A 23080-nucleotide genomic window follows, 5' to 3' on the forward strand; every position below is an offset into this window, starting at 1 on the left:
AGCCCGAGCCCCGCCTCCAGCCCCAGCCCCAGCCCCAGTCCCCGCCCCAGTCCCCGCCTCCAGCCCCAGCCCCCGCCTCCAGCCCCCGCCTCCAGCCCCAGCCCCAGCCCCAGCCCCAGCCCCGCCTCCAGCCCCGGCCCCAGCCCCAGCCCCAGCCCCAGCCCCGCCTCCAGCCCCAGCCCCAGCCCCAGCCCCCGCCCCAACCCCAGCCCCGCCTCCAGCCCCGCCTCCAGCCCCAGCCCCGCCTCCAGCCCCAGCCCCAGCCCTCGCCCCCGCCCCAACCCCAGCCCCAACCCCAGCCCCAGCCCCAGCCCCAGCCCCGCCTCCAGCCCCAGCCCCCGCCCCAGCCCCGCCTCCAGCCCCAGCCCCCGCCCCAGCCCCGCCCCAGCCCCAGCCCCGCCTCCAGCCCCAGCCCCGCCTCCAGCCCCAGCCCCCGCCCCAGCCCCGCCTCCAGCCCCAGCCCCGCCTCCAGCCCCAGCCCCAGCCCCAGCCCCGCCTCCAGCCCCAGCCCCGCCTCTAGCCCCAGCCCCGCCTCCAGCCCCAGCCCCAGCCCCAGCCGGGCACCAGCCTCGCCCCAGGCCCAGTCCCGCCTCCAGCCCGGCTCCCGGCCCCGCCTCCGGCCCGTGCCCGGCCCCGCCTCCAGCCCGGCGCCCAGCCCCGTCCCCGGCGCTCAGCCCCGCCTCTAGCCCGGCGCCCCGCCTCGCCCCGGCCCCCGGCCCCGCCCCCAGCCCGGAGCCCAGCAGGTGGGCCGGAAGTGGGGTGCGGGGAGAGGCCGCCCCCCGCTGGGAGAATCCTGGGCGATCCTGCAGAGGGCGGCTTGCTGCATTCACCCCGAAATGGTGAAGCTGGGGTGGAGAGCGGCTTGGGGCGCAGACCCCGGTGTCCCCAAGTCCAGCTCCACGCGCTGCAAGGTAGGAGACTGACCAGGCCGCCCCTTCCCAAGCCCTCCCGCCTTCCCACAGGGGCGGGGGGCTGTCCGCCGCCTCAGGCACCCCGACACCCGCTGAGGGAGGGTGACCCCAGTTTTATTCCCGAGACTCGGGAAGGCCTGGTTGTTTTCTCCGGACTTGTCACAATGGGAAGGCTGGAGGCCTGGAGGCCGAGATCTGAGGATCGCAGCGTGGAGCCAGGCGGGGCAGAGAAGTCTGCAGTCTGTTCTATCTAATTAATCACCAAAGCGCTGGCGGAGGAGCTGTGAGCAAAACAGGCAAGGGAGAGTGCAAAGCCCTGAGTGTAAGCCCCAGTACCAGCACCGGAGCGTGCATGGACACATGAGCATGCACACACACACCCGCTGAGAGCGTGCATGGGCACATGAGCATGCACACACACATACCCGCTGAGGGGAGAGGGGAGGGGAGGGGAGGGACGGGCACTGTAGATCTGGCAGATGCCAAGGGCCTGGGCAGTCTGTGAGAGCCTGCATCTGCCTGGCACTCCCTGCCACATGCCCCCCCAGCCTGCTCAGACCCTCCAGAGAGGTCTCTGGACACAGGTACCCCACAGAGCTCGAACCAAGGGGGAGAAATCCCTAGACCCCAGAAATTATCAAGAGGACTATGTACAGCTGTATGTGGAAACTCTGGTGGCCTGCTGAATACACCTTAAAGAAACAAAAACATGTCCTCACCTAAATGTTCATAGCCGATTATTCACAGTGGCCTAAAGGTGGAAGCAACCCATCTTTATGAACTGATGGCTAAACAACATGTCATAGAATCACAAAATGGAATATTATTCAGCCGGGAAAGGAATGAGGTTCTTCTCCATACCATGGATAAAACTTGAAATGTGCTACCTGAGAGGGGAAAAAGAAGCACATCTCACATGATTCCACTTGCTAGGAATGCCTGGAAGAGGCAGGTTTCTCTATTGGAGACAGGTTCCACCTGGGGGGAGAGAGGGGAGGTTTGGAGCCAGGCTGAAGGGGGTGGAGCAGTGACAATGCTCTAGAATTGATAGTGGTGGAGGGTGGACCAGCCTGTTGATAGGCTGAATGAACATCACTGAACTGTGAGCGGTAAGTGCCTGGCTGGTGTGGTGTGATATTGTATCTCAGTGAAGTTGTTACCAGAGGGGGAAAGAGTTGATTAGGGAAGCTCTGGACAAGGACAAAAGCAGAAGCAATCCTCCCCTCTCTCTCATTTGTGCTGAGGCAGAGGGTCTTGAGTTCAGGACCATCCTGGGCTACTTAGTAATACCCCATCTTTAAAATGCCCCCAGCCCAGGAGTGAATCTCTCTTTACTCTTTTCCTTCTTCAGGCTGAGACACAGATGACACATCCATCAGCTGACAATGACTGGCACAAGGCTGGGGATGTAGCTCAGGGGCAGAGCACACACTGGTTCAGTTTGACAAGGCCCCATGTTTGATCCTAAGCACCATGACAGACAGACTGACAAAAAAAGGCAAGTGACAAAAAAAATGACAATATTTAGCAAGACAGGGCTAGTCAATTTTGGTTTGTATAATCTATTTTGCTAAAGACAACAAGGAAGAAGAATTTTAAGAAATAATTATTGGGGGGCTGGGAAGGTGGCTCAGTGGTAGAGTGCTTGCCTTGCATGCCTGAGGCCCTGGGTTCGATTCCTCAGCACCACATAAGCAAAATGAAAAAAGCCGGAAGTGGCGCTATGGCTCAAGTGGTAGAGCGCTAGCCTTGAGCTGAAGAGCTGAGGGACAGCGCCCAGGCCCAGAGTTCAGGCCCCATGACTGGACCCCCCCCCCCAAAAAAAGAAATAATTATTGGGCTGGGTGCTGGTGGCTCATGCCTGTAATCCTTGCTACTCAGGAGGCTGAGATCTGAGGATTGCAGTTCAAAGTCAGCCAAAGCAGGAAAAGTCTGAGAGAGTCTTATCTCCAATAAACCACTCAGAAAACCAGAAGTGGTGCTGTGGCTCAAGTGGTAGAGCACTAGTCTTGAGCTGAAGAGCTGAGGGACAGTGCCCAGGCCCAGAGTTCAAGCCCCACAACAGACAAGAGAAAAAGAAAGAAAGAAAGAAAGAGGAAGGAAGGAAGAAAGGAAGGAAGGAAGGATTATTGATCATTTACTATGTAAAACATAGTAGTATAAGTGTCAGTATTGATGTTTGAACTCAGGGCTGGGTGCTGTCTCTCTACTTTAGTGCTCAAGGCTCTACCACTTACGGCTTTTTTGGTGGTTACTTGGACATAAGAGTCTCATGGACTTTCCTTCCAGGGTTGTCTTTGAACCACAATCCTTAGATCTCAGCCTCCTGAATAGTTTACAGGTGTGAGCCACCAGCACCTGACTCGTCTATTAGTTTTTGTTTTTTGGTCAGTCGTGGGGCTTGAACTCCGGGGCCTAGGCGCTGTCCCTGCGCTCTTCTGCCCAAATCTAGTGCTCTAGCTCTTGAGCTACCATGCCACTTTCAGTTGTCTGGTGGTCGGCTGGAGGTGAAAGTCTCACAGATCTCAGCCTCCTTAGGACGGCAGGCGAGAGCCACCTGGGCCTGGCTGCGCGTTTGCTTTTGAGATAGGTTTATGAAAGGCCTCCAGGCAGGACTGGAAAGCACGGTGTGGTATAGGCTGGGCCCAAGCTCTGGATCCACTTGACCTGTCCTCCAGAGGGCTGGGGTTATAGACATGTGCTACCACGCCTGGCTTTAGGCCTGTATTTGTCAATATTGTCAAATATATACTTTAGATTTGTGTTTTTGTCATTAGAGATTCATGTTGTATCAAAAGAAGCCCCTGTAAGTGAATCACAGACTAGTTAATGATGTGGAAGTTGGGAGCTATGGACATCTGCATTTTTTCCGAGGCAGAATAAGATGAGAGATGGAGAGAGGGACAGAGAGACAGAGAGAAAGGGAGGGAGAGGGACAGAGAGAGGGAGAGAGAGAGAGGGAGAGGGAGGGAGGAAAAGGGAGAAGGAGGGAGAGAAGGGAGGGACAGCCGGATAGATCTTCTTGACAGAGTAAAGGCAGTAAAATGTTTATTCTGGAACCAAGCCAGTAAGCATACCAGTGTTGGTGCCACATTCAGTCCAAATTTCTCCCAGCTTGCTGTACGGCCGGGCCTCTGTTTCCACATGTTTTACGTCTGTGTACTTCTGCGGGTGTGGGCCACAACCTGTTGAACACTTGCGTGTGTAGGGAACACGTGTGGGCTTGTGTCCTGTCAGTAGTCTGCAATGCAGGAAGAAAGCCACCTCCATAGTGTTGAGTGGAATACGCCGTGGAGAGATGCTTTCATGTGTGCACAGGAACGTGGGAAGGTTCTACACAAACTCTGCCATTTTCACCAAGAGCCTGGAGTTGTGGTGGTTTCTGGCATCTGTGCAGGCTGTCTTGAAGCCAGCCTTCCATAGATTGGGAAGGACACAGGAGCTGGAAAGTTTCATAATAGCACAGAGGAAGAAGGTTCTAATCTTACAAGCATAAGACCTGGAGTCCAAAATGAAACTGACTCCATCAACACTATTCATGATGAATGAGCTCAAATCTCTCCTTTCTCCAGTTAAATTCCCTAATGAATGACACGTATCCCTCCCTGCCCAGCTCTCAGTGCGCTCCCCCACCCGCCCCAGCGCCAGCCCCTCCCAGGTGTGCCTGTCACCTGCGCCATCGCCAGGGCCATCCTGGTGACAAATGGGGACAGCCCCTGTCCAATCCCTCGCGACTCTAGACAATCTTGGAGAGTGGGGCCTGTCATCTTCTTTGTCTAGAGCGCCTCCTTCCAGCTCATCCAATTCTGACTTTATATAAATATGCCCAAACCTGCCCCTGACAGGTATCTGGTAGCCATGCAAGGTGATGCTTTTCTTTGGCTGTGTTGGGAAGGAGCCAGTCCTGCCTCTCAGCTGCCCCTGCGTGGCCGTACTGCTGCTCTGAAGTATACTTGCTGTTCTACTCTCTTTGGAACTAGTCCTAACACCCCACCGTTTCCACAGTCAGGACACAGAATATCTTTTTCGAGGCAGGATCTCAGCATGGATTACAGGCACGAGCCTCCGCTGCCTGGCTGTCATTTGCACCATTTTGTGACTTTGTGATCCTGAAGAGCTTATCAGTGAGATCCCGGGCTGGCCCCATGATCTACCATTTTAAGAATGTTTCCCCTGCTGGGCAAGCTTGGGCAGCCAGCCTGGGCTGCGAGGAAAGGCTTTGTCACCCACAAACCGCCAACAAACAAGCCACTGCCTGATAACTGCGGGGACCATAGGCTGCGTATAAACCTCGTCCATCAGGGCACGTGCAGTGACACAGAAAGGAGCCCAGGCTCCCCGTTGGGTTGGAGCCCCCGCGGCCTTGGGCCGAGTGAGCCCAGCTCAGTGGAGTCTGCTGTTCCCGGGCTGTGGTGAGTCGGTGCCCCCAGGTGCCCGGGGAGGGGCCGTGGTGAGACACAGTCTGCCCACCCTTGAGAGTCACCCCCTGCTGATCCTGATGTTGGCCTCAGCTGGTGAGTCCATCTCCGGGCAACTCCCGCGGCCAGCAGCTATGAGCTGACTCAACAAACAGTACCTTTGGTGTAAGAGGAACAAAATAAGAATTGAGTCGCCCTGGGAAGGCTCCAGGCTGCCCATTTGTTTTGAGAGGGTGGGTGTGTCAGCCTCAATGGCTGACGGCCAGGCCGGTAGCTCTATTGGGAGAACTTACAGGGAGACATGGGCAGCCCAAGACGGCCATCGCATCAGCAATCCACCCGAATGTCTGGTGGCACCAGGTCCTTCCTGTTGAAACTGGGGGTGTCTCAGCGTGCTCCCAGGGAAAGAGGGCAGGGGAGAAGCTGGTGCTTGTGGCATCCAGGCTGGGGTGGGACTGTGTGCGGTGTCTTTAGAACTCAGTGTACTCCGTAGATCTGTCGCAGGGGCCTGCAGGTCAGTGGCCGTTCTTCTGAGTCCCTGAGCTGGGCAGAGGCTGTGGATTGTCACACTCCGGACGGGCACAGCACCAGGCAGGGCTGTGGCGTGTGGATAACTGTTCAGTGGCACACAGGGCACAGGGGGCATGGGCAGCAGCTTCAGCCATGAGCCCTGAGACAAAGATCTGGCTATTACTGGTCTCAGCTGCTGGGTTGAGATAGCCCAGACCACAGACCTTATTTTCTCCCGGTTGTGGAGGTGTTGGTAAGGGGTGGTTGCCCCTGAGGCTTCCCTCCGTGGCTCATAGACATTGTCTTCTCCCTGCGACTCCCCTGAGCGCTAGCTGGTCCATCCTGGTGTCTCACTATGTGTCCAAGTCTCCTCTTGATACCAGGACACGAGTGAAATCAGATGGCTCCGTGAAGGTCTCCCTCATCTACCTGACCTGCCCGTTCTGAGGTCCTGTGGACCAGGACTTTGACATGGATCTGACAGCCCCCTCCCTCCCCCGCTGCGGGCTGTGCTAGAGCAGGGCTGCCTTGGACCTTGGAGAGCTGAGAGACGACACCGACTTGGACACTCCTGACCATCTGTGTCTTAGGAGAGCAAAGAAACCGGAGCCAACGCCGGTCATACACTCAGCGAATGTGTGGCAGGCGACGCCCTCCCGGGCCCCGGCAGCAAACACCAGGCTGTAAACCACACGGGGCTCGGGGCATGTGTGTTAGCAACCACTCCCATTTCCCAGTGACCTTTCCTATATTTGTTTATCGTCTTGGAGTTATTTCCAGGCTTATAAAATTATACATAGTATTTATTCGGCTTTTAACGCGCTCATCATTTCTACGTGGGTTGCTGTCTGGGTGCCTGGCTGGGTCCTGATGTGTGCAGTGGAGACTGTATGGCTGAGCCTGCCCAGGTAGACATGGCAAGAGTCAACAGCGGGCCCAGCACCCCCGTTAGGAAGTTCTCTTGGGGACTGGATGTGATCTGCTGTACAAACAGGATTCCGCCCTCTCCCATTGTGTGAAAATGTCCTGGGACTTGAATTTAGGGCCTGAGCACTCTCTCTTAGCTTTTGTGTTCAAGCGCTCTACTACTTGAGCCACTGCTCCACTTCTGGCTTTTTGAAGATAAAAGTCTCACGGACTTTCTTGCCCAGGCTGACTTTGCACCAAGATCCTCAGATCTCAGCCTCTTGAGTGGCTAGGATGACAGGCGTGAGTCTCTGGTGCTCAGCTATATACTGGTTCACTTCTTACCCCGTTGGAGAGCCGTGTGGGCTGGCGGGCATCTGCTTTGTTGTCAGTGAGGGATGCTGGCTGGTTGTTGTACCAGCTCCTGCAGTGGGAGTCCAAGCCCTGCCCTGCCTGTCTCGCCATGGGGTTTGCCACCTGCTCTTACACTTGTTCCATTAATGAAAACTGTCAGGAAGAAGACTGGCTTTGATGGGCTCTTAGCTGACCTGCACCAGAGCTCTGCATCCCGGCTCCGGCCCCTCCCTTCTGTCCACCCGCACCAGCTCATTAAGCTCTTGGGTCCATTTCCTCTGCTGAGGCGAGGCCCAGCAGTGATGGGCTGGCCTCGGGGCGAGGTTGTCAGCTTTTATTTATTTATTTTTGGCCTGCGTGTCTCTCCCTACGTAGCCCAGGATGACCTTGAGCGTTGAATCCTGCCTCAGTCTCTACAGTGCTTGAGCTTTACCGTCACAATGCCCGGCGGGATGTTGTCAGTTTAGGGGAATTTTTCTGAGGTGCAGGGCTTCGAGCCTGCTAGGCATCATGCTCTACCCCTGAGTTAAGTTCCGAGCTGTGTGCCTGGCGCCCAGCAAGCTCGGCGTATGTTAGGTAACGCCAGCCGCTCCTGGTCATGAGCAGTCTCCAGATCTGTGGGATCATCTGAGGATGCTTGAATTTCCTCTGCAAATGTCAGTCAGTGTAACTGTACGCTGTACTCAACATATTAAACACAATGCAAACATTGCAATTCTTTATTGTTCTGAGAATAATGAGAAGAAAAATTCTGCTTGTGTTCAGTGTAGAACACAATTTTATTTCAATTATTTTTGGCCTGGAGCTGGTTGAATCTGAAGATTAGCAACCTAAACCCACGTGACACACTGCTTCTACACTCAAAGTGATAGTGTCTGAGATGGTCATTTTACTGATGTCTTTTGTCCGGGCTGGTTTTAAATCTTAATCCTGCTAATCTCTGCCTCTTAAGTAGCTAGGAGTACAGGCAGGTGGCACCCGCACTTGGCTGGACATGTCTTTCCTCATTGTTCTGGAGGCTGAAGTCCAAGCCAGAGATAAAAGCTGCAGATAGCGGCTCTGGCCATGGCCACTGCTCTTGGCTGTCTTTGCTCAGTTTTCACAAGGCCTTCCCTCTGTGAGCCTTGTTTCCTCCCCTTCTTTCTTCCTCTTTCCTTTTTAAAGATTTTTAATTAAAATATACTAATTGTACCAGGCGGGGAGTTCATTGTGACATTTCCACCCTGTATCTAATGTACCCAACAACCTAGCCCTCTATGATCTCCTTTAGCCACCTGGAAATAAGAGTTTCACGAGTTTTCCTGACCAGGCTGGCTTTGAACCATGATCCTCAGCCCTCAGCCTGCTGAGTAGCGAGGATTACAGGCGTGAGCCACCAATGCCCAGCCCTAAAAACAACTTCAACAGGTTCTATTTTCACACATTTGTCCTCTCCTCCCTTCCCTGCCATGCGAGGTGCAGACGCTCCTGCAGCTCATCTTCATAATCTTGGTAATCGGCTCTAATTTGTGCCTCTTAGCAACAGTGGGAAGTCAGCATTTACAGGTGAGAATGCGGTGGTCAGGGTCACGCGGCCCTCAGCAGCCCGGCGCCTGGCTGGGCCCAGCGCTTTGCATCACAGACACACCTGGGCATGGCGTGGTCCCTGGGCCCATGCTAAGCCGTGGAGAAACTGGCAAGCATAGAGCTGAGCTGCAGGAACTGAGCTGGTTGCTTTGTTCCTCTACCTGGAGTACTGACAGAATGTTCTAGAGTAAATCTGTCTTGGGTACTTCACAGATCTATTGACTTTGTTCTCTGTGGCCAAGGATGGTGGCAATGGTGAACTATCCCATTTGCATTTCTTTGTCACTTTGGGCTCAGCACGAAGTCCAAATTCCTGGGAGAGAAATTACACGGCCTTGGGTCTGCACAAAAAGTCAAATTGGGGTTGTTTTTGGTAAGAGGAGGGGACAGTAAATGCCAAGGGATCATCACTGGAACGTGATCCAACTGCCCAAAAGGTCATTGTCGGGAACTCATTGGCCTCGTGGCCAGGGCTGTAACCAGCAGTAGAGCAAGGCACCGGGTCCATCCCTCGCACCTGGAAGATTCTGCTGCGGCATGAGGCTGTCTTCAGATTTGAGCTCCGTGGGGAGGCATGAAATCATCTGTTTGGCCAGCTGTTTGTGTGCTAAGCTTTGCATCGTTGTTTGTTTATCTTGTGCGCCAAGTAGGCAAGGTGTTCTGTAGGCCAGGCAACTTCCGCTAATGGCCACTTACTCGTGACACACGAATAACACATTTTCCTGTTGTCAGCGGTCTCTTCTGTGTGTGGCTCAGTCATCAGGAGCACTGGGTGAGTGGGTGAATTTCGCAACATTGCTGATCATTGGAAAGGGTAGGCCCCTCCCCTCAGCCCGGGTTTACTTCCTGTTCTGCTTTTCACCCATCCTCAAGTGTCCTGCAGAACCTGTGGAAGTTTGGCTGGTGGCGCAAACCAGTGTCCTCCCTCCACAGACCCCTCCCTCCGCGGAGGCCGGGGTCTAGCCTGTCCAGATGTGCAGCCTCCACAGCTGGCCCAAAGGCAGGGGTTGAGCTCTGCCCAAAAATGGAGCCAGCCTTTGAGGCAGGAAGGGCACCAACAAAGCCCCAGATACCTGTGCTCCATTAACCACTCCCTTTGGCTTTTACCCAGGACATCCCAGAAACCTTTCTGTGGGGTTCCCTTCCTTGGCCATCTTGCTGCAACTTCTTAGCGTCACCGTTTTAACTTCCCCAAGCCTGCCTGACCTGCGGGGGGGGGGGGGGGGGACCAGAGGCTGGCACTGGGCGGGGCCTGGCAGGAGGGGGGGCTGTCTGTAGAGCCACCGCAGGCTGCAGACAGATTCAGGGCTGTGGTTGCTATAGCCGAAGTGGAAGTGGGGAGGTGGGGATAGTGAGGTGGGGACCTGAGCCCCACTGTACTGAGCTTGAAGGCCCCCTACCCCAGTCTTCAGGACTCGTGGACAGGGGCTTGACCACCAGGCAAGCGCAGAGGGGAGGCGTCACGAGCTGCCTCCCGGCTGCTGTTACCAAGGGCTCCTTTGCTGATTCTGGAATATGCTAACGTGTGGCAGTCGGGTCAGGGGTCAAGTGCTGTGGTTACATCTTCCTGGCCAGGTCTCCATCAGAGGCATTGTTATTTATTTCATTCCCAGATGACGGATGAGGGATTCTCCCAGCTTCCCAGTGTCCACACAAATCCACAGTACCTCGAAGCCTGCAATGAAATCTTGTATTTCAAAGGGTCTCGCAGAGAGGACAGTCTTACGAAGGGGAAGCCTTAGCAAAGGGGGAGAGAGCACCTCCTGCTGGACGGGCCGAGGTGGGGGATGAACTAAATCATGCCCTGCTTGGGGGTTGGATTTTTATTTTCTCCAACCTCTAGTTTTAGGGCCTGTGGTTGTAGGTGCTCAAGCGAGTCTCTGTTTATTGTTCTGACACATGGAGCTGGGATCTAGGACCACCAGAAACCAGACTATCACTTCAGTGCTTTTTCTTTACTACTCAGCGTCTGGACCTCTCATAGGATCACACAGACTCACGCAGCCCAGCTGGCTCCCTTCTTCCAATGTAACTGTCGGGAGGCTCCGGAGGGCAGCTTGTGCGCTAGCTTTTCCATAGACTTCCCAGTTCTAATTTCTGAGTGTGGGGTGTGTGTGTGTGTGTGTGTGTGTGTGTGTGTGTGTGTGTGTGTGTGTGTGTGTGTGTGTGTGTGTGTGTGTGTGTGTGTGTGTGTGTGTGTGTGTGTGTGTGTGTGTGTGTGTCTGTGTGTGTGTAACACAGGGTCACTCATTTTGCTTTTTGGCTCATAATGGGTGATCTACCACTTGAGCCATGTGATGACCCGACAAAAAGAATATAAAATATGAAACCAGAAATAGAAGAAAATTATTGATTAGTAAGAATAGTGCAAAACAGTAAGGGCAGGACCTCTTTGCAGAGAGAAACTCCAGGTTAGTCATTAAAGGGAAAATCCCAAAGGTAAAGGCTTGAAGTAAATGGTGGGCTACACATTGGATTACTGGAATTTGGTAAATAACAATGAAACTCAGAAAGACCCAGAAAACCTGGAAGGTGGTCTGATGTTGGGTGTGATAAGTAAGAGCCTGGAGTGTGTTCCGGTAAATGTTAGCTAAACCCTTATCGGGAATGGCACAAAGGGGGACCCTGGAATGTGGTTTCGCTTGGATTGAAACTGTAAGTGTTACTTGCAGTTACTAACTGCTCGTTCTGCTTCTGCGTGCCTGCTTGCCATCACATACATCACCACCTGCCCACCTGCGTGTGGCTTTAGAACAGCCCTAAAAGAGTTCAGCTGCGGCTCTTCATTGTCCCAATAGTGGGGAGCAGTCGCCCTGGCTAATAAAGATTCCTAGCCTGATTGGCTTGTGGGTTCAAGTCCATGGCCCCTGGAAGTTGGGAGACTTCAAGCCACATCTTTATTCTGGCTTTTTTTTTTTTTTTTTTTTTTTTTTTTTTTTTTTTTGCCGGTTCATTGGAGGTAAGAGTCTTGTGGACTTTTCTACCTGGGCTGATCTTGTTTTTTTTTGTTTTTGTTTTTGTTTTTTGGGTCCCGTCATGGGATTTGAACTCTGGGCCTGGGTGCTGTCCCTCAGCTCTTCAGCTCAAAGCTAGCGCTCTACCACTTGAGCCACAGTGCCACTTCTGGCTTTTTTCTTTTTGCTTATGTGGTGCTGAGGAATCAAACTCAGGACCTCAGGCATGCAAGGCAAGCGCTCTACCACTGAGCCACCTTCCCAGCCCTGGCCTGATCTTGGACTGAGGTCCTCAGATCTCAGGCTCCTGAGTAGCCAGGGTAACAGGCGTGAACCATCGACACCTGGCCTGTGTTTATTATTTGTAATTTCCCTGCCTCTTCATCGTTCGGTGTCTCTTCACCTTGTTATAGTTGTTGAGAGAATGTGAATTATTTGACACTTCAAGGCACCTTGCACGTTCCTGTGCCAGCACTGCTGCGGGAGCCCAGATGTGCAGGGACTGGCAGGCTCCATGCTTCTGTGACAGGTTTTCAGAGTGCCGTTGGTGCCCGGCACTGTCCTCCTGGGCCCAGGAGCCAGGAGATCGCAGGAGAGAAGCTTCGCGTCCCTCCTCCACTCCCGTCTGTCTCTGCGCTCAGCTTTTCACCTTGCAGCCATGTTGGGAGCAGGAAGGGCAGGACTGATGGAGGAGGACGTGTTTACCAGGAGGGCTAAAGGGAGGAGACCAACAGAGGCTCATGACCATTGTGACCCCAGGCCCAAGTCCACGCGTCCCAGGTTAGGTTCGGCCACTCACCACCATATGCCAAATAACACGGCAGGGTGAAGGGTAGAGAAAGGAGATTGCGTCCACGGCAGCCATAGGGAGACAGATACAGTACTTCTTCAGCCATCTTCAAAGGTACAGACGTTGGCTTCAGTTTAAATAGAGAAATCGAGTCAGGGGCTGAGCAGAGTAAGCCCAGTTATGTCCCAGGTCAGACCAAGTTGAAGGTGTGGTTGTGGCCTGGTTGGCCATTAGTTCAGTCTTTGACCCAGGAGTGTTCAGAAATGAGGTTATCACCTGTTTACTGGAATAGAGCAGAAGCCAGGGGGCCTTCCGAGTCCGGAGCTGTTTGCTCTAAGATAATAAGATGGAGCCATTGTCTGTTTGAGGGGCAGCACGCCTTCCACTGAGTTGTTATCGGAATCTTTTCTTTCCACCCAGAGTCAAGGGCTGCTGCAGAAATAGCTCAGGTCGAAGGGCACAGACACAGAGTTAAGGGACTTCCAGCTAGGTCACAAGATGCTGAGCACAGGCATCTGTGAAGTCGCTTCTCACAATAACAACTTTTGTGGAACCCCTTCCATTGAGCGGCACACAAGCCCCCACACCCTCCTCGGACACGGATGCCTACCTCTCCCCCTCTGCCCTAATTCTTGTCCCATTTAAAACCTAAGGCTCATGGGCTGGGAAGGTGGCTCAGTGGTAGAGGGCTTGCCTTGCATGCATGAGGCCCTGGGTTCGATTCTTCAGCACCTCATAAGTAGAAAATGCCGTAGTGGAGCTGTGGCTCAAGTGGTAGAGCGCTAGCCTTGAGCTGAAGAGCTGAGGGACAGCGCCCAGGCCCAGAGTTCAGGCCCCATACTGACCAAAAACAAAAAACAAAAACAACCTAAGGCTCACGTCTGTGCCCCAAGTACCCAGCGCTCCTGTGTCATGCCACGAACCTCCTTCTCTGCCCTTCGCCATTGCTTGTCTCGTTGGCGGGGGTTTGGGGGTGACTGGCTGAATGGGACGTGTGGAACCCCTGCTGTCCCAGCCCGTGTCCACACCTCGATCACTCCCGCGTGATTGGCCGCCAGCATCTCAGTGCGTTGCCCAAAGCTTTACAGCACATGGTGATTTACTCTGTAACGCAAACCTGGGCTGGTGCCGAGGCCCCTTCACTGCAGGGCCGGGTGCTGGCTTCCTCCCAACGCTGTCAGAGCTGGGAGCTGCTTCTCCGGAAGCTGCTCCTCAGCTCTGGTCTGCAGTTATTCCTGCTTCCTCTCTCTCTCTCTCTCTCTCTCTCTCTCTCTCTCTCTCTCTCTCTCTCTCTCTCTCTCTCTCTCTCTCTCTCTCTCTCTGTGTGTGTGTGTGTGTGTGTGTGTGTGTGTGTGTGTGCGCTCACTGGGGCTTGAACTCAGGTCTGGGCACTCACACTCTACACTCTTGGGTTCTTGGTGATTAATGAAGATCCGAGGCTCACAGGCTTTCATATTTGACTTGTCTTTAAACCACAAGCCTCGGATCTCAGCCTTCTGGGTAGTGAGGATGACAGGTTGAGCCACTGGTGCCCGGAATTGCCCCATTTCTGCTGTCACGCTGCTCTGGGAGGCTGGCTGGCTCTGCGAGGAGGGGATATGGCTTTGGTCTGTGCACTTATGTCCCTGGGATTCACGCCAGACCTCACATCGTCTCGGCTGCCTGCCATGTGGCTCTGTCTTCCTGAGAGCCAGTGCTTCTAGAGTGACCCGGCCCTGGAGCGGTGTGAGCATGGGGGGAGCCCCCGGGCGCCGTGTCCTAACCCCACATTCGTCTGAAGCCCGGCCCACGCTCCTCCCCGGCCGGCGCGATGCCTGCAGTCCGTCTCCCCTCCCCTCTGTGGCGATGGACCATCTTAGCTGCCTGCTTGGAAGAATGCTGGCTGGCTCCCGAGGCCCCGTGCTACATCATTAATGGCTTTCTGAAAGCTTGCTGTGTGGTGTGCGCCTCCAAGGGGATGGCGGGCATTCCTTCCACTTTCCGGAATATTCCCAGGTCGCTGTGTGCCCCAGGGCAGGTCCGTACTTCCCTGAGGTCTGGCAGAAGATTCTACCTCTGGGCACAAGGTGAAGAGGCAGATTCAGAAAACCATTCCTCCCCCTTGGTGTCCGGGGCATTGGTTCCAGGACCCCTCCCCCTTGCCAGCCCCGCCCCCCAGGCCTTCCGGAGCGGTGTGTGTGCACAAGGTGCATCTCCCCCTGCCCCGCACGCTTTGAGCTGCCGCTAGGTTGCAACCCCAGATCCGGTGCCAGTGCTGGGCGCGCAGTCTGCCGTGTGCTGTGTGGGGAACAGAGGCAAGACAAAAATCTCCAGGGTCGGGTCAGAAGCAGCAGCACCCAGTAGTAAGCACATCTCGTTTGTTTATTTTTCTGGAATATTTTCAGTCCTGGGTGGATTGAATTCAAGGATTCAGAACCAGAGGTTCTGGACGACCAACCATGCACGTTTTGTTTTAGAACAAGTTAATCTAAGCGATGGTCCCGGGCAACATGTTTTTGTATTTTTGTATTTGTATGTTTGTCCTTTGCTGAGCCTGGCTTCCAGCTCTTCCCTAGCACGTGTTTGTAGTGCAGCGTCGCTCTGGCCTGCCATCAAGTGTGTAAGGGGAAGCCTGGGACAGCCAGAGGTCACGTGTCTGCTCTCAGGCAGGGAGTTTGACAAATAAGTCCAGAGCAGAAACTGAGACCAAGGGTCCTCCATGAGTCAAGCAGCGGGAAGGCCCGGCGAGGAGGGGAGGGCAGGGGGCCACCCCCAGGGCAGGGCAAGTTAGGGCTCTGCGCACCTCTGCCATGGACACCTGAGCCCTCACACACTCATACAGCCTGTATCTAGGAGAGAGAACAACTAAAAGCTTCTAGAGGGCTTCACAAGAGGGCCGAGGGGAAGACAGAAGGATGTCGGCCAGTGGAACCCAGCCAGGAGTGGGCACGTGGGCCGGGGTGAAGCGGGACCGCTGGAGGGCCTGCAGGGGCACTCCTACGGAAGAATGTCCCTCTGGTCTCCCAGCCCTGCCTCTGAAATGTCTTTTGATTTCCTGCTCCCTGGGCTTTAAGTGCCCTCTTGGCAGTTGTTCCTGGAGCTCCAGGCCCAGAACCGGTCCCCTGGGAAGATCACTTTGGGTAGAGGGGACCCGCTCCTGTCCAGCTGGCGTTGATCTTGGCAGTCTCCTCGCTGGGGGCTCTTCTGAGAGCATGGGGAAGGGGAGGCGAGGTGCACACCCCTGCCCTGGCCCTGGCATGGAGTCTGATTGTATCCCACCTTCACTATGGCCCCTCCTACCCACCCTCCCTCCTGCCCTACCATCCTTGGACTCCTTAAGCGTTTGCTCTACTGTGTAACTAAGTGGGTATTTTCTGGTAGTCGGATAAGCCCAGGGGTGCCTGTTGCCTGGTCCTGAGACTCCCTGCCCTTCTCCCAGGCAGAGAGAGGAGGGAGCTGCCCAGGATCCCCACAGAAGCTCCTACAGGTGTTAGGCTTGCTTTAGTCCTCTTCCCGTCTGACACCCAGCTAAAGAACAAAGGTTTAACCGGGAACGGTGGGGCACGCCTGCAGCCTCAGTACTTAGAGGCTGAGGGGGAAGGAGCCTTTAGGTCCCAGGTGTTCAAGACCAGCCTGACTAACAGAGTGAGAGCCATTTCAGAATAAGCACCGCTAGAACTTAGGGGGAAAGGGGAGGGCGTGTGGCGGGCAGTCTTTGGGGACCCCTTCTGCATTAGGGTGTGGTTGCAGTGCCCACCTCTGCCACAGGAGGGGGCTGTAGCTAGGACCCTGTCTGCCTGACTTGGGGAAGAGTGCGCTCCTCACTGCTGGGAAAATGGAGGAGAACGGAAAAGCAATAGGCCGGACTCGATCATAGGCCGGACTCGATTGCCAACAGGCGGGGAGTGTTTATTGAGAAACAGTGAGGAACACAGATCTTCCCCTGGGTTTGGAGGTTGTGCAAGGGACCGATTGGTGTTAGGGAAGGGGGGGCTTATACAGGGCTTAACAAGGAAGCAGGAGATGAAGAATGGGCCGTGGTCTCCCGTGGAGCAAGGGCCGTGTCCTTGGGCAGGCCCACCGGGGAACTCCACCTGGGGTGTGGGGGCTGTTTCCTGGGGGCCAAGGTGGGGACGACCTTCCTTCCTGGGGACCAGCATGTGAGCACACACCTGCTGCTCTGCTTGACCCTGGGGAAGAAGGCAGGATTCGGTCCTTCACTCACAACAGTGAACAAGCACCTGCACAGTGAATGAGGGTGAAAGCAGAATTTCAGGCGCAAAAACACTAGCTCCTGGGCTCCCGATTGTCGTAGACACAGCGACCGTTCCCCAGACACCCAGCAGCGTTGCTGAGGAGAGAGAGAAGGTTTAATCAAAGGCAGCTGAGTCGGGAAGACAAAGGGACTCCGGAGCTCCAGGATTGTCTTCAGGATATTAGGGGGAAATCGTTAGTTTAAGCTCAGGGATGGCTAGGGGGTCGGGATAAGGGGTCCATGCGGGCCACAGCCGGGTCTGGCGGCCATGATGTCGCTGTCTCTGCAGGAGTTCTGGACAAGCGGCCCTCAGCTCACCACAGGCGGGTGGTCTCATGAGCTTAGTTTTACCATGATAGGAAGATGACATGGCAATTTGAAGGGACGTTGGCGTCTGGTGAATGCTGACCTCTGGAGGCTGGGGTGGTTGTAAAGTGAGGCAGGAGAGAGCTTGGATGGAGGTGCACAGGCTCCTGGGTCCAGCTTTTAGTTCCAGGCCCAGCAAATTCATCTTTTACATAGGCTGCTTGCATGACAATGCGTACTTTACAGACCACTGACTCTCTGAGTGCTGGCTTTTTAAGACCAAAACTGGTTTTTGAGTCAGCCTGAGCTGTGGCTCCTGTGGTAGAGCGCTAGCCTTGCGCACAAAAGCTCAGGGACAAGCCACAGGCCGGGAGTTCAAGCCCTGGGGCTGGCAAGAATAAAAGCAAGACCAAAAACCCCCATAGATCTGCACAAGAAAAGGGAGGGAGATATAAGTCAGAACTTGTATAGGACAGTAAGTCTGTGAAGTTCTTCAATTTTATATTAAATTGCACTAAATTTGTGGTGCAGAGTCTCGAATAGACCTTGCATGTGCTAAGAAAGAGCTTCCTATTTAATTTTTTCCCAAAATGATTCATGTATTTACAGTCAATTTTATGGAATATATTACAGTAAATCTGGATGTAAAAATTCAGATTTTTAATCATAATTTCAGAGGGCCAAACTTTCTTCATGGGGACTTGGGGGCATCATTTGATGAATTCATGTTTGTTTCTTCTCCTTCTGTCCCCGGTTTGTGTAGGTCTAAGTTGTTGTCAGGGCAGGTTTAACAGGGTTGATCCACTCCATCCTTTCTGTCCCACAAGGCCTTGGGGCAGGAGGAGCCATTGTGAACGCAGACATTGGACTGTTTGGCACAAAGGCCGGGAGAGTACACAGACTTCGCCGTGCCACAGAACTCTACTTATTTCTTCAAACGTCATCACTAAGCAGCTTTGACTTTTGCCTAGTTTTGCTTTATCTCAGCCCAGTGCACCCAGTGACCCCAGCCTCTCCTGACCACAATCACATGCTCTCTTCTGCTTTGAACTCTTCCTTCTCTCAGCTCTGGCCTGATGTCAGCAGTGGGGAATGATTCTCTCTGCTTTCCTGCACTGCTGGCTGCATGGTCACATACAGACAGACACAGAAACAGACACACACACACACAGACACAGACACAGACACACAGACACACACAGACACAGACACAGACACAGACACACAGACACACACAGTCACACAGACACACAGACACACACACACAGACACACACACAGACACACAGACACAGACACACAGACACACAGACACAGACACACACACACACACACACACACACACACACACACTGACACCGGGAGTAGTAGTATTTGTTTGGTTTTGCAGACTTTACAAACCCTCATTTGACCCATAGCAGAGATCTGAAGTTTGACATTTCTAGTCCATTTCACAGATGGGAAGATTCTTGAAGGAGGCCAGCAGGACGGATGATGTGGAGAGAGGAGACCCAGTATGTCCTAAATCTCAACCTGGGCCTGACATTTAAGACACAGCCCCAAGTACGAGGGAAGGACTAACGGACTGGATCCTGTCACCTCAGGAGACCCTGGTTTCCTGATCATACAGTGCAGCGCCATGCTAACGGAGCGCCGCCCTTCTAGGTGTCTGCCAGGCCCGCCTCAGCCTGCGCTTCTTCCTGGTTCAGGCCTGGAAGCCGGCTGGTGGTTCAAGGCACTTAGAGCTCTTCCTCTCACTCCACCCCTCGCCTTCCTGGCCATGGGCCTGTCCCTTTAAGTCGCACAGCGCCACCGTGTGGACAGTTTGGGGAACAGCAGTAAATTAGCTGCCGACATAGTGGTATATACATCAGAAAGGAGAGCCTGAGTCACAGGCTTTCTGGAACCTTCTGAGGAGCTCCAAAGGTCAAGGAGGTCAAGGACAGAGACTCTAGGGGTAGAGTAAGCTGGGTTGGGTAGCACACAGTTTGTTTGTTTGTTTTGTCAGTGGTGGGGCTGGAACTCTGGGCGCTGTCCCTCAGCTCTTCAGCTCAAGGCGAGCGCTCTACCCCTTGAGCTACAGCGCCACTTCTGGTTTTCTGGTGGTTTAGTGGAGATAAGAGCCTCATGGAGGGCTGGGAAGGTGGCTCTGTGGTAGAGTGCTTACCTTGCATGCATGAGGCCCTGGGTTCGATTCCTCAGCACCACATAAACAGAAAAAGTGGGAAGTGGCTCAAGTGGTAATGAGCCAGCTTTGAGCTGAAGAGCTGAGGGGCAGCACCCAGGCCCAGAGTCCAGGCCCCACAACCAACAACAACAACAAAAGAGTCTCAAGGACTTTCCTTCCCAGGCTGGCCTTGAACCACAATCCTCAGATCTCAGCTCCTGAGTAGCAAGGATGACAGGCGTGAGCGCACAGTTTAAAATGGGAAGACCCCGTTTGGAGGGAGAGGGAATGTGAGGAAGGCAGAGAGGTGGACGTCTGTCTCCACAGACATTGCAGGCTAGGGAAAGAGCCAGTTCCAAGGGCCGGAGGTGTCAGTCGCCCTGTTGTGTTCGGGAACAGCCGACCGGGGACCTGCCAGGCTGGAAGTTATATATGGAGATGTTTGATGAGTGTCTCATCGAGCGAATGCAGGGGCCGGCCTCCCCCCAACCATACTCGGTGCCCTCCTCCCCCCAACCATACTCGGTGCCCTCCTCCCTGGCCCGGGGCCAGTGGTGTGTAGGATCCAGCTCGGGTTAAACCCCAAGCTCCAGGGGCTGTGTTCTTCATCCCAGGAATCTCCCCAGCCTTGCTGTTTTCAAAATAGATTCCGTTTCCTGGAGACGTTTCCTTATCGACTCCGCCTTCCTGTGTTCATCTCCCTCCCACCCTGTGCCCTGATCTCTGGGGGTCTCTTGCATGTCATGGGTCCTGGCCTGGTGCCCAGGCGCACACACACACACACACACACACACACACACACACACACACACACACACACACACACACACACACACACACACACACACACACACACACACACACACACACACACACACACACACACACACACACACACACACACACACACACACACACACACCAGGAAAGTGCCCTTTTGATTATTGAGTGCTGTCTTGAGTTAACATCTCCACCACTACCAACAGCCACCAGTGCCATTGCACACGTGTTATGCAGGATGCTCCCGCATGCAGCGGCCATCTGGCACTGGGCGGGCCCTGAGGCCGCTGCCATGCTGGTGTTGGCCCTGAAATTGTTGGGGTGTGTGTGGCTTTGTGAGGGATCGGGACGGAGGCCCAGGATGGCACCCAGGTATCTGGGCAGCACAGGTTTTAGGGAATTAGTTAGGAGAGCTCCGTACTCCGGGCACAGCAGGCCTGCATCGGCACATAGACTCTTTGAGAGCATTTATCTTTCTCATTGAAAGCTTAGAAAACTGAGATGGAAAGCAAAGTTAAGTGACGTGTTGTTGTTTTTCAACACTAAGGATTGAACCCACGGCCTCACGCATGTCGGGTAGGCGCTCTGCTGCTCAGATCATCCCACCCCATCTGTGCTTTGTGTCTGAGCTAGAGCCTTACTACTTTTGCCTAGGTGGACCTGAGACGCGTGAGCCTCGGCCTTCGCCGCTGGGGTGGGCGGGATTGCAGGTCTGCCTCACCGTACCTCTCAAGCCATTTGTTCAGGATGTTGAATGAGTGACTTTTTCAAATGAAAACGTACTTTCTTTCTGACTGCTGGCTAATCCATGCAGGACTCTTCTCACACATCTGGCTGACGTGGGGACAGGGTGTCCCGTTGGTGGAAAGGTGACACATGCAGGGGCAGGCCTGGGCCGGTTTAGGAAAGCTGCCCAGGTCAGCACCGTGGATAGCTCCTCAGGCACCCCCCCCCCCCGCACGCGCTCCCCCACCATCGGTCTCACTCCCTGCCCACCCCCTCCGAGTGAATGAGTGGCGTGGGATTCATTGATGCGTGTGTCAGCTCCAAAGGATGCTTCCGGATGAGTCCTCAGAGTCCGATGCTGTCTTGTGAGTCCATTCTCCCTGGCTGGCTTGGCTGGGCCAAGTTTGGGAGGACCATATAGAAAGCATGTGAGGACAGCTGTGACCACAGCGGGCTGGGATCCGAGCCTCCGTTCCCACGTCCCCAGAGGGGGCAGACCCTGTCCCCAGCCGTGAGGATGAGCTCGGCCGCGGTGCCCTCCCCGCCCCCACCAGCTGAGTGTGCCCCGCTGGCAGTGTGACTGACGGAGGCCCCGAGCAGAGGACCCGGCAGTCCGTGCGCACTCCTCACCCACGGAAACTTCCAGACAAGAAACAGGAGTGCTGTGAAGCCTCGTGGGGGCTGCTTCCACGGCTATGGGCAGCACACATATACTAAAGTAATGTGAAGCATGCTCAGAGCTTTTATTTGTCCAGCTAAGCTAAAGCTGAAAGGTACACTTGTAGTTTGAAACATAGACGTCACAAAAAGCTGTCTTTTCAAAACTGTAGTCAGTTATGTCTCTAAAATAGTCCTCCTAGACAGAATGTTCTAGATGGAATGTTCCTCCTTCTCCTCCTCTTTCTTCTCCTCTCCTTGTCCTTGCTCTTCTCCTCGTTCTTCCGCAGGGTCTCACTGTGTAGCTCACGCTGAACTTGAGATGAAAAAGGCTCAACTCTGAACCTCCCAAGTGCTGGGATGATAGGGGAGCCACAGAGATGAACAGGAGCCTTCACAGGTGCGTGAGCGCTGAGCAAGGCTGAGGGGTAGGTCATTGGGACCGAATTCCCCTGATGGAAACAGCAAATCAAAAAAAAAAAAAAAAAAGCATTTAAGTATGGACACTAAATATGGACCTGATGGTTCCGATCGTCAGGCCGGGGTTGGAGGTGGAACCGGAGCAGCGATATAGCAGAACTGAAAAGCTGCTGCCGCCTGCGGGGTTGCCGAGCCGGCAGGTTGAACCTTCCTTTGTCAGCCGCGGCTGACGGACGGCCTGTGGGTGACAGGAAGCGGAAATTGAGACCCATGCCCATGGAAATGGAAAAGTCTGGAGGGATACCTCCGCAAAGTGGGGGTGAGCTGGCTGTGGCCTGTCCCCCGGGGCTGCCGATGGCTCCTCACAGCCGGGCTGCACCAAGGAGTAGGAAGCGTGAGGCTTGGATTCATGTGACAGAAGCACCACAAATCCTCTTGGTGTTTGCTTTGTTTCTGCCAGTCCTGGGGTTTGAACTCAGGGCCTGGGCACTGTCCCTGAGCTGCTTTTGCTCAAGGCTAGCGCGCTACCACCTGAGCCACAGCACCACTTCCAGCCTTTTCTGTGTATGTGGTGCTGAGGAATGGAACCCAGGGCTTCATGCATGCAAGGCCAGCACTCTGCCACTGAGCACCTTCCCAGCCCCCGAATCCTCTTTGGTGGGTGCGTTTCCCCTGGGGTCTGAAGGATGTTCAGGAAACTGTTTCCCACCGTGGCAGCACGTGGAGGTGATAACCTGGCCCTGGGACTTAGGTGTGGGAGGAGAGCCGCAGAACGAGCCCACAAAAGAAGCCCATCTGCAGACGCGTTCCCTGTGAGGATGGTCATGGGGACCTCGCACCCCCACACCCCATGGGTGCCTCCACCTCGTGTTCCGCCCGCCGCGCCCCACCCCATCCCACCCTGTCCATCTTACCAGACCCGACCGCTCGTCTGGGATCCTCAGATCTTTGAGACAAATAAACAAACACTGTGCCGTGTCTACAGGCTTTATCCGACAGGGGAGAAGGGGGTTCAGGGTGAATTCTCTGGACACGTGCTTGCTTCCCAGAGCTGGGGTGAAGGGAGTGAGTTTTGAGGGGCCGTGTCTGAGCCAGGCTCTGCCCGTGTGCGTGTGTCCGAGGGGAGGCGGTGCTTTTCTCAATGGAAATCCATCACCCTGTTTCCGTCCGCTGCGGTGATCAGTGCTGCTATTTCAGAGGGCCCTGTGGAGCCCTGGTGGGGCTCAGGCCGGATGCTGGGGTGGCGCGCGGGGTGACGGTGATACGGGGACCCTCTGTCGTCAGAAAGCATGAGCTCATGCCAAGGTTTCTGTGGGTCACCGAGATAGCAGGGGCGCGCGGGGCTCTGGGCGACCTCAGGCCGGCCCAGTCGCTGCACTGAG

General features: G+C 54.7%; 1 long non-coding RNA gene across 1 annotated transcript in view; it reads left to right on the forward strand.

Moving 5' to 3' along the window:
* Window positions 1-552: 552 nt before the first annotated feature.
* LOC138823430 (uncharacterized) overlaps window positions 553-23080 on the forward strand; it is a 55352-nt gene continuing 32824 nt past the window's right edge. Inside the window, exon 1 of the long non-coding RNA XR_011370799.1 lies at window positions 553-911. This is a non-coding gene — a long non-coding RNA (uncharacterized lncRNA). The remainder of the gene's footprint in view (window positions 912-23080) is intronic.

Source organism: Dipodomys merriami, unplaced genomic scaffold (genome assembly GCF_024711535.1).
Source record: "Dipodomys merriami isolate MVZ:Mamm:240054 unplaced genomic scaffold, mDipMer1.0.p SCAF_12, whole genome shotgun sequence".
Taxonomy (NCBI): Eukaryota; Metazoa; Chordata; class Mammalia; order Rodentia; family Heteromyidae; genus Dipodomys; species Dipodomys merriami.